Genomic DNA, 12550 nt, shown 5'->3' on the forward strand with positions numbered 1-12550 from the left:
CTTGACATCACTTGTCTTCCAAACATAGGTACAATGATTATTAAAGTTTATTTCCTTCTTTCCCCATTGTAATCTCCATTTGGTTTTTGGGGCAAGTGGTCAATTCTGATTTTTGTGGACCCACAGAGTTAGGCCTCTAGCCTAGGACTTAGGTAACAGGAAAGGTGCTGGGCAAAATCAATGAAGCCCTATGATGTGACACTGTTCTACTGTCTTAGCATTGATCTTAGCATTGCACTGCCTTAGCAGTGATCCCTACCTGACTTTTATCTATTGCCTATCTTTTCCTTTTAAAATATAAGCTCCATGAGATTAGAAGCCTCTATCTGCAGTAGCCTAAGGAGTGGTTGGCACATAAAGCAGGTGGCTCAATCAGTATTCATGAAGACTCAAGACACAATATTACCTTCATAAAAACATGCTTTGTTGGAGTTTCTATGAAAAAAAAAAACCCAAACTCAACTTTTTTGTAGTTCAGAATGTATTTACTGAAGGGGGACACACTTGTAAAATGGAAGCACCAGGATTAACTTACATGGAAATAATATTCTGATGATGTTACCTAGAAAATAATACAACTTCTGTTCTCTGTTTTGCTGATTACGATTCTAAGTTCCAGCATACATGACCTACTAATAAAGTTGTTGTGTTATATAAGAAAATATGTATAAACTCCTTAGGGTAGCACATAGAAGTACAAAGTCTTTCTTTTTTGTATTTCTATTTTGTTATTATTATAATATTAATGCTTCTATTTTGTTGTTATTATAATATTTGTGTTAGTGGTATACTACATCATGAAATCACTCAAAACTGATGTTGAGTCACCCTTAACACATCGGTTCCATCTACTCCCCATAGTTTCCTTGAAACATCCTTGGGGGCATTCAGTCTTCGGTCATTTCAACTCACTAACACTCAGAGGCTTTCACTTGGCCTACAGCTAACAGGGAAAGGTCAGGGGATTTCAGGGTCTAACCCAATTCATCACTAGAGTCAACAGAATTGAGCTGACTCCTGAGAACAGAGTAGCCATTCCAGGACTCCACCCAAGAATTCCCGGACTCACCTGGAGGATGACACCCAGCTGCAGCTCCCAGCAGCAGTCCTCTCAGCAGGAGCCACCTAGCAGCTGCCTGGCACTCCCAGGTCTTCTGTGGCACTCCCAGGATCCTGCGAGCTGTTCCCAGGGTCCTCCATGACGCTGCCACCATCCTCTGCAGCACACAGGAGAGGCTGTGTACCCAGGGTGCGCGGGGCGGAGGCTCTGGCAGCCACAGGGAGGGCGACCTGTTGGGCTTCTTACCAGCTCTCCAGGTGAGCAGCAGACCCTCAGAGGAATGGACGCGGGCACAGGAGCAGGACTCACTGCAGTAGGGCCTGGAAAGTGAGAAGTCTCCTGGTGAAGGACGGCCCAGAAGCCAACTCGTGGGAACTGTTCTTTTGGGCGGGTCTTGAGGGTTGTGTTCCCCACTGGCGCCTGGGCCTTCCGGGGTCCTGGAGAGTGCGGAGCACGTGCCTGTGCGTGTGCGTGTGCGTGGGGGCGGGGCTAGGCGTGGGCCACATCCGGGGTAGGCAGGCGGGTGGGCGGGGAAACTTGCAAATTTGGGCGGGAAGCACAAGGCTTCAGAACCCGCTGGATGTGGTGCCCGAGGGTGTGCGATGGCACTTTTAAGTTCCCATCCTTTGGAGGCCTCGCCTGCATGGTTCAGTCAAACTCTGAAAACTCATCTCCCCTTTTGGATTTCTTCTTCGTTGACTGTGTACGCGCAGTTGATGGTTTGTCACTGGTTAATTCTCCCTCAAAGGTGTATTTTGACAAATGCAAATATGCAGAGGTCCCTGCGTTCATTAACACACATGTTGTCGATTTTAGGTCCTCCTGCCCTCCTCTGGGGTCTTCTAAGTCTGGACAGTGCTAGGAGCGACCCTCTGCACCCACCCTCCACTCAGCCTCTCTCAGCCTCCTCCATCTTATCTATCAGACACAGAAGGTAGTGGTGCAGCAACTGAGTGACAGAATCGCGCTTAATAATAATATCTTTGGAGCTGGGGTTGTGGCTCAGTGGTAGAGCACTTGCCTGGCATGTGTGAGGCACTGGGTTCCATTCTCAGCACCAAGATACAGGCCCATTAAAAAAAATCTTTAAAAAAATAATAATATAGTCATTTATTTATCGTTTTATTGAAATGCTAGTGAGAGCATACTGTTGGGTGTTGGATACAAAACATATATGGGCCCTGTCCACCGAGTTTCTAGACTAGTGAGCCAGTGCTTTTCAAAGTATAAAATCAAGCATTCATTAAGCTCATACTTAGGTGGTAAATACCAGGGAAGTGTGAGGTTTTCTTGTTCTCTGAAGGAAACAAAAGTTGTGGTTCTGTGTTTCCCTTAGAAGAGTGATGGACGCAGAGGAATGGGGAGGGTGCATATATGAAGAGTACAAGTCTGGAAGAGTGGATATCCAATCTAAGTATGAATTTATGTACTAGCCTTTGTGTGTTCAGCATATCTCGACTGATGTTGATATGTTTAATTGCATGCCTGTCAACAGTGTGTTCACATTGATATTCAGCTGAAGATAATCTATCAGGAAAAACCTACAGGTGGACACGAGTTATTTTAGGGAAAATAAGTAGACAGTAGGTTTCAAGTTTGAGAGGATGGGATCAGATGAGCAAAAGCAGAAGTGGGGATGTTTATAAACTAGTATGAAAGTAGCCATTTTTAAATTTGTGAATGCACAAATAAATATGCATATATAATATATATGCAAATATATTTTTGATAATTGAATATATAGGTCTTATTACACATGTATATTCACAATTTTATGTATGCTTTATATTAATGTAGATTCAGGTATATGGTTATATTTAGGTTTAGTGTTAAATTTTCTGTAGGGTAAGGGCTAGGGTTAGGGAAAAAAAATGCATATGGAAAACCAAGAATACTCATTAGATTACCCATGAATACATGTATGAAAATATAAATATGTTTTGAACTAGGTAAGGTTTTATTTTTTATTATTTAAAAAAATTTTAGTTGTTGATAGACCTTTATTTATTTATATACAGTGCCGAGAATCAAACCCAGTGCCTCACACATGCCAGTAAAGTGCACTACCATTGAGCCACAGCAACAGCCTTGAACTGAGAAAGATTTTAATGTGACACATATGAATACAGATTTTTAAAAATAGGACTGCACAGATTAATTATATATATGAATATATACTTATACATATTCAAATATACCATTGATAATTGTACACATAACTATTTACAAATGAATATTAAAATTTATATATGCATTTATTGTAAGTTAGGTTTAGGTATACAAGTAAATATATGGTTAGTATTGATTTCAAATTTTTGTGTACATTTAGGTTTATTTTTAAGAAATAAATATATTCATTGAAAACATGAATACACCTAGGAATTTACATGGTAACATTTGCATAAAAAATAACATAAATATATGTTTTGAAATAGGGAAGTGTTAATATGGACATAAGTACAAGTTTTTAATATGCAAATGCAAAGACAAATTTTATATATGAAATATAATAACACTTCTGCAAATATAACATTGATGTGTATGTAAGGAAAATATATATGCATATTCACGTAAGGATATATGCTTTTATCTGAATGTAGGTTAGTTATAGGGGTAAAACTATGGTTAGTATTAAATTTGGTATATAGTTAGGGAATGAATATTTATACTGAAAAATATGAATATTTCAAGAAAGTGCATGTGCAATTTTGACGTTTTGAAACTGGGAAGGGTTTAATGTGAGATGTAGGAAGACACATTTTTAATTGGTGAATGCAAATATATATATGCAAATATACCATTGGTAATTGAATGCAAGTCAAAATACAAATGAACATTAGGAATTGAATAGGTATATTGAAAAACATGAATAATCATAAGAATATACATGTAGAAATTTGCAATACACAGAAATATATGTGTTTTGAAATAGGAAAAGGTGTGCACAGATAAATTACATGTGAACATATATACTTTTGTATATGATTATCAATTGCATATTCGAATATAAGTATGTGAGAATATTCATATTACTATATATGCTTTCGTATTAATGTAGGTTTAGGAATGGGGTAAATTTAGGGTTACTATTAAATATTGTGTAGTATAAGGGTTAGAGTTAGGGTATGAATATATATATATATATATATCAAAAAACATGAATATTCAAAAAATATGCATGTGAAAATACGTATAAAACATATACAAAAAATAAACAGGGACCTAGTAAAAAATTATATGGAGAAATATTAACAATAACTAAAGGAAATCCACTGCCATATGTTGGAAACACTGTCTATAATTAATAGAAAAAGTACAAGGAAAAAAAGTTTATCTCAGGTATTTTGAAGCAGTGAAAAGCAAGATAACAAATGCAATCATAAATCAAGACTCAAAATTTCCTCAAGGATTTTTGAGAATAGATGATTTGAACATACAATTAAATTTTGAGTCAACAATAAAAAAATAACTCAAAGGTCATCAGAACTTTCAAATAAAGCAAAGACTTTTTATTAAAAATATATATGGGGTAAAGAAAAGCATTACAAGGAAAATTGGAAATGCTTTTGAGCTGACAGATAACAAAGATTCAACAAATCAAAAGCAATAGGAGGCCGATGAAGTAGTTCATAAAGAAGTGCTTCTAATTCCACCTACTTACATTAGAAAAAGACACAGGGATTAAATCAGTGTTGACTCTGATCATGCAACTTGAGAAGCACTAATAGTAATTTATTTCTAATAATAATTAAGAATTTGCTTAGAGTAGATATGTACATGGAGTCCAGGGCCAGTGGATGTAGCATATGCCAACTACCAACGTGCAATCACAAAGAGTGCAGCACCATAGCAGGCAAATGTGCAAGTGGCCAGAAGCTGAATGGTGTCTTGAAGATGTGCACAGGTCAGGTGAAGATCTTGACTTTGTTGTCACTGAGAGGCAGGATGGGGTGGGAAGAGAAAGAAAGGGAAGGACTATATCTTAGTTATTCATGCTATCAAACTTTTTCCAAGAAAAAGTGGAGGCAGTGCACAGAGCTCTGGCAATGCTGGGGGAAGAACAGCAATGAGCAGGCTGCAGCTCAAGGTGCAGGAGCAGCAAAACACATTTGAGGCAATGACAGGGGTGAGTCAGTGCTTCTCTGCCTTCAACACACACACTTGTGCTACCACCCCCTTGTCCGAGCACAGCCTGTGCAAGGCACCTGAGGCTGCTAGGGCTGCTTTGTAACCTGAAGGCTGCAGGAGGTAGGGGACCCAATAGGGGTCTGGCAGCCCAAGCCTCTGGGGACCAAGTTGGCGGTCACTTCTGAAGGCTCCCTCTCTTAGCCCTTGTTCGCCCATTCCTGTTGGCTGGCTGGCCTGGGTGACTATCTGTCGCCCCAGTTTCTACACTCCATGGTGATGATTGATTAACTGGGAGAGATGGACTGCAGTGTGCTCAAAAAGCCTATGAAGCTGAGCAGAGGCTGTAGCTGTGGCGGCCTCAGAGGCAAAGAGGTTGGGAGGTGGTGGTTGCCCTGGGTTATGTGGGCAACCACCACCTTTGATACACAAAAGTGAATGAGAATGACAACCACACAATCAAAACCTTTGGTGGACTACCAATTTATAGGATGAAACCTAAAATAAGGTTTCATCAAGGACAATAGTGTTTTTCCCCTTTTTTAAACAGCTTTTTATTTTTTTATTTTTTTAAAGAGAGATGAGAGAGAGAGAGAGAGAGAGAGAGAGAGAGAGAGAGAGAGAGAGAGAGAGAGAGAGAGAGGAGAGAGAGGGAGAATTTTAATATTTATTTATTCTAGTTTTCAGTGGACACAACATCTTTGTTTGTATGTGGTGCTGAGGATCGAACCCGGGCCGCACACATGCCAGGCGAGCGCGATACCCCTTGAGCCATATCCCCAGCCCCTAAACAGCTTTTTAATAGTAAATGGACACAATACCTTTATTTTACTTATTTATTTTTATGTGTTGCTGAGGATCAAACCAGGGCCTCACACATGTCAGGCAAGCTCTCCACCACAGAGTCACAACCCCAACTTCAAAGGACAATTACTTTTAGTTTAGTCAGTATAGAATGATATTCTTGATAGTGACTGTCACAATTGGTTTATTTAGAACACTATTTATATGTGTGTGTGTGTGTGTGTGTGTGTGTGTATAAAATTTTCTAAGTAGATTACATTATTCTTTGCCTAAAGAAAATAGCAGTCACTGATATTGTCAAGAGTAAAGCAAAGGGAAGTATCCTAAAGATGCACTGTTTAGAATAGAACCTGATGTTACAGACTACATAGGGGTAGCTTTTTTATTTTTACATCTCTTTGATTAGGTTTTACTTTCACCTTGGGTGTCTTTTTTACTTTCAGCATGGGGTGTCTTTTTTGGTTTTCTGATCCTTACATATTGAAGATATTTTTCTATCCTTACCCTGAAAAATACAAGGATTGCAGACAACAGCAAGAAAAAGAAACCAATAAAAGAATGAAGGGCACTGCTCTTTCTTGAGGTCCTCTCATCTCTCCTGTAGGCCCACTGTGGACACTTCCTAAAATGCCTGCTCCCCAGAGAAAGGAGGACCCAGTCAATAGAACAGTGGCAGTTATTTCTTACTACAAATGCCTTGGCAGTTGCCCTTCTCAGGCCGACTGTTAATTTAGAGCTCTGAATTCAACTCATCCCCAACACATATCAAGTCTACTACAAGAAGCACCACTCCCCACCTGCCCAAATCTGGAAATCCACAGGCTGTCAAGGACTCATGATACTCTGCCCCAGCACAGAACATGTTTCTGCTTTCCAGTAACATGACCAGGCATGTCAGGATTGACCTAGACATTGACACACTACATACTTCCATCCAAAGTTTAGTGACCCTGCTGAGTCTCAGTGTCTCAGCTCCTACAAAAAGATACTAACCAGATACGTGAAAGGGTCTGGGAGGATTTACTGGACTACAGTGGAGAGAGAACTCGCTTGGTACTCACTGGTCATTGTGCACAACAGATGCAAGTAAACATGGATTTCATTATAGCCTGGTGAATTGCTGTAACATCAGTGCACCTGTGCAGAACTGGGATCAGGAAACATCATGGTCACATTACAAAATGGTACCAAACAAAGGACTGGGGGAAAACATTTCTCATGGCCAATTTCACAATAATAAATTTAGGTATAATTAAAGACATCAGAGTTTTGCTTTTCCTCCAAGTTGATTTACTGAGAAAAGAAATCTTCAGAATTCCAAAGGTTTCTCTCTTAGGAAAATTTCAACACTATCTTGAATTGGTAGATAGGAGAACTGATTTTTTTCTCCATGAAGCTGCCATTCCATGAGGTCCTTGCTCAACAAGCAGACATTTCTGGAATTTATGAAGAGAAGTGTTCTGATGGCCCATATATTAGGTAAGGGCTTCATCAACTACACTGGTTGTTGACATTTTACATGAAAATAGAATTCTTGAGACCAAATGCATATTTGGAACCATGAACCCTGATGGGGAAAAACCATTGGTGTTGCCCAGTGAATGTATGGAGGAAAGTGAACTAGATTGTTTAATTGGAGGAAAGACACCTTAGAGGAAACAGAGAATCTGAGTTGGAACTCAGGAATTATAAGACCTCCAAGTAATGGGGCAAATGTTTTGTTAGCATATGTAGCTGTCTAGAGAAGAGTGGAGGGTAGGGTCAATAAATGCAATTCACTAGAACACTGTGGGAGAGATGAGAAAACACTTTTAAGACAGATGTTGACAGACCCCTGCTAGGAAGACAGGCTGACAGGCTGTAATGGTGACTGTGAGAATCTCATGACCCCCTCCCTCCTAACTTCATCCTACCTGTAAACCTATGGCCTGCACAGTGAAGACCAGGCTCAACAAGATCTAGGCAGATAGTAGGAAGAAGGCAAAGCTGGGGGATTTCCAGTCCTCTGAATCTTCTCTAAAACAAAATGGGTCTTTTGGACCTACAGGCACATCAATCAGCTTATACTACAGAGAATTTGGAGGTTACTTGGGAGACCTGTTGGATTCATGTGCATTATGATTAGAATACTCACTGCTTCCAGCAGGGCTGACTCTAGGCTCATCTAATGGGAAGTCTGTACTTCTGAGACCTTCTCGTGAGTCAGAAGAATCAGGATGACCAGAGGGTACATAATACTGTTCATTTGGCAGGACTTTATTCTCTTTCTTCTCCTGCAGTGCACTGTTGAGACTATTGAGATCAGGAAAAACAACAGATGAAATCAAGATGGATTAGAATCATAGAATCCCATCTGGTCATGGTCAGAAGAACATGGACTCCTCTCTTCAAAAAGGAAGAAGAAAGCATGCTGCACTGATGCCCATAGCTTGGATGTCATAAGAACAGAGATGAGAAATAAAGAAATAGGCATGAGTACCCAGTGAACTGGGCAGATCACAAGCTGATGAGGAAGGAGACTTAAGTTCACCTCTACGGTACAGTCACAAGAGGGAGCACGCAATGAGAAGCATAGGCAGGGTCAACCTTGTGCATAACCAAATTCAACACTCGCCTACCCAGTGAATCAGCCTCAGCATTGTAGAGTGCTAGAGACCTTGTAACTTATATCTCTTTTTCTATCAATATTATGACAAGTTTCTTTTCTATCTGCTATGCTTGCTGTGACATATATATATATATATATATATATATATATATATATATAACCTTGGGCAATAGTCCATAAGGAACTGACTCATCTTATTCTTATTTTAGTCCTTACAAATGAACAAGTGACTTTTTAATGGAAAAAATTCCACAACACTCCTTAGGTCCCCTTGGACAGACCCAATCCAAAATTAACATAAAGAAAACCAATTATCTGGCTAAATGACTATGTCATCTTTGGGTGAGTGAACAACATCACAGCAATCAAAAGCTTTTTTCACCTTTGATTATGGAATCTGCAGCTAATTTTGACTTGGTGTATATTTGAGGACACTCAAACCCCATTATATTGCCTTTGCTTATTATCCCTGATCATTCATTGTTACCTGGAATCCAGTGACTCTCATTCTTCTTCATCATTCTCATCATCATTATATTCTGCAAACAAATTCAGAAATATATAGAAGTTGTTAAATAGCTATATTTTACACATTTCAATACAGTGGCCACCTGAGCATGGGGACATTCTATTATGTGTGCATGAATTTAAGATGCACTTACAGGATTCTACTGAATGATCTCATATAGTGACTTCAAAGAAATGAATGGTCTGTGTTAATGTGCTAATCCTTCATTCAAAATGTCACTAGTTGCTTGGATCATTTATTATGACATGCTCTGAGTTAAATGTGTAAAGTTAAAATGCATTTTGGTCTTCTGAACCCTAGATACTCAGCCAGGTTCTTCTAGATATCTCTAGTTACATCTCTCTTCTTTCTACAAAACTCATTCCCAGGCATGGTGGTTCTGTGTCCCCTCACAATCTTCAAATAGAACCTATTCTCTATTTCTTATTCCTTTCCATATTGTGACTTTTGCTCTGATTTCCATATTAGCTTTGATGATGTACTAGAGCCATTTTTTCTTTGGAATCTCTATGAGCTGAATTTCTACCTCCTGATTCTACTCATTGTTTTTGGATTCTACTCTTTTAACTGAACCATCACCAAAAACTTATGGATTATATTCCTTCATAAAGTGAGTTTATGAATAATCTTTCACTAAGTAGAGCTAAAGGGAATACCCTATTTGGTTTATTTTATAGATGATGAAGCAAAAAATCAGGAAGGTATAAGTGAGCCACATCCCTACAGGTAATAAAAGCCAATGCTCAGGAAGATCTTGGGAGACTGTCATTTCTAGCCCAGGCTCTCTGACTCCTGTCCTGCAGCACTGATAAATGTTGCCTCTTGCTCCAGAGTTTGTGCACCACCAGACAGCACAAAAACAGCAGAAATACTGTGACCTCCAATACAGTACATTTCTCCTTAGTGCTCCAGTTATTACTGTGCTCATATTGTAATGGCCTCAGTTGACATGTGGAATACAAGACAGCTGGTGAAATGTTACTGGTGAAGGTGTGGAGTGTCCTATGAGCCAGGGACTTTGGAGCATTTCAGTGTAATCAAGGTCTTTGCCACCTCACCATAGTTGAGTCTGCAGAGAAGCCTCTCTGCCAGGCTGCAGCTCTCTGACAGTTGGTCCCAGAGGCCAACTGGTTCTGCTGAAGTTTAAGCTGTGACTTCAGAAATGGACATGTTGTCCCATTCCATAAAATAATAATGGTACCTTCTCCCAATTAAAACTATTTTTTATCCCAGTGATCAGGAATAACTTGAAGACTGGCTTCTAGAATACTTTTCAAGACTCAAAACTAACTCCATCAGATGTGATGGTGCTTCTTGATTTGAGATTAGATGGTGAGAATAAATATATACATAGAATCTATACATTGTCTAAGTGAAAAGAGCTTTTGTCATAAGAAGGGAATAGGATATTTTTTATTAAAGGAGGCACAGGTGTCCAGGATCCAAGTCATGCCTTCAGGAATAATTTCAGACACATGCATGAGGGTCCGTGCAAATGGTATCTCCCAGGACATAGTAAAGAGTAGCAACCTATCTGAACAGTCACTAACACTCGAAGTGCAGTGAGTGTTCAGGATCAAAAATTCGCAAGAGTATGGAGGCACCAGAGGCCGTGCTTCCCTGGCACTTCGGGGTCTCTATGGAGAAACGGCTCGCCACAGTGACCCAAGCTGCTGAGCTTTCGCCGCCTCGGCCCTCGCGGCATGGCCATAGGGCCATGCTGGCCTCGCGCTTGGCGCGCCGCTCCTGGGGGACCCTGCGTGTGGCCGCCTGGGTGCTAGGGGTGCGGTCAGGTAAGGGCGCTCCCGCGGGGCCTTGCTGCCTCTCGTGCCCTGCTGCCTGAGCTGCCAGGCCGAGCGCTGGTCGCTGCGCCCGGCCGCGCTTGCCCTGCGGCTGCCCAGAGCCGGCCCACGGAGCCACTGCTCAGGCGCGGGCAGAGCGGCCCCTGGGCCTGCAGCAGGAGGGGACGCCGCCGCGGAGGCCCCGGGCGGCGGGTGGGTCCCAGCGAGCGCCCCCAGTCCGTATGAAAATCCATGGACAATCCCAAATATGTTGTCAATGACAAGAATTGGCTTGGCCCCAATTTGGGGATATTTGATTATTGAAGAAGATTTTAACGTTGCACTAGGAGTTTTTGCTTTAGCTGGGCTAACGGATTTGTTGGATGGATTTATTGCTCGAAACTGGGCCAATCAAAAGTCAGCTTTGGGAAGTGCTCTTGATCCACTTGCTGATAAAATACTTATCAGCATCTTATATGTTAGCTTGACCTATGCAGATCTTATTCCAGTTCCATTACTTATATGATAATTTCAAGAGATGTAATGTTGATTGCTGCTGGTTTTTATGTCAGATATCGAACTCTTCCAACACCGCGAACACTAGCTAAGTATTTCAATCCTTGTTATGCTACTGCTAGATTAAAACCAACGTTCATCAGCAAGGTAAACACAGCAGTTCAGTTAATCTTGGTGGCAGCTTCTTGGGCAGCTCCAGTTTTCAATTATGGTGATAGCATTTACCTTCAGATGCTTTGGTATTTTACAGCTTTCACCACAGCTGCATCAGCTTACAGTTATTATCATTATGGTCGGAAAACTGTTCAGGTGATAAAAGGCAGATGAGAGTCACCCATCACCATTAGCAAGGAAGCAATACACATCGTCTGTGGCAATGCCAGCGAAAATCTACAGGAGTTTCCCTATTTTGGTGTTCAGCTTGTAAAAGGACTTGTCAGAACAAACCATGTCATCAAAATTGAAGTAATGTGCATTGAAAATAAGCTTGATCATGGGCATATGCAGAATTTCCAATGTATTTTTAAGTATAAATAAAACTATAATTTAGAATTTTTAATCTTAGGTTTCTTGAATATAAAGAGATGAATTATTGCAATTATTGTCAGTCCTTTTTTATGTTTTTTAAAAATATAGTTCAGAGCATGGAAACTGAAGTGTTGACACCTGTCTCTAGAATCTAAGTTGCTCATGAAGCCATAGGGACTTGCCTGGGATTAAATATATATCTTATATAACTTGGCTATTCATTTTTATGTTTGATTTTTAGATTCATGTATACATTAACAGTTCATGTGGTTATTATTTGGTCATTTAGGGTAGTGAGAATAAAGTTAGCTGTGAATGAAGCAAAGTTGTAAAGAGATAAGTGTTGTAAGTTTTAAAAATAAATAAGATCAAACAAAATAGAAGGTATTGAAGCTCATCTCATGTTCAGTAGTCTTCCAGCTTCTCAGGTGCCTAATAGTTCATATATCAGGATAACAAGTAACAAAGATAGTTGAAATATAATAACTTGTCCATTAGTCTTTCATCTAAAAGCAGTGAGTTACATCATGCCTTCCAATTGTGTTTCTCACATTACAATATTTGTATGATATTGGAACCTCTACTCATTGTGCAAATAA

At 40.0% G+C, this 12550-nt stretch overlaps 1 pseudogene; it reads left to right on the plus strand.

Moving 5' to 3' along the window:
* The first annotated feature begins 10843 nt into the window (after positions 1–10843).
* Positions 10844–11982, plus strand: LOC144249181 (cardiolipin synthase (CMP-forming) pseudogene; annotated as a pseudogene).
* The last annotated feature ends 568 nt before the right edge of the window (positions 11983–12550 follow it).

The sequence above is a fragment of the Urocitellus parryii genome, chromosome 11 (assembly GCF_045843805.1).
Source record: "Urocitellus parryii isolate mUroPar1 chromosome 11, mUroPar1.hap1, whole genome shotgun sequence".
In the NCBI taxonomy this organism is placed as follows: Eukaryota; Metazoa; Chordata; class Mammalia; order Rodentia; family Sciuridae; genus Urocitellus; species Urocitellus parryii.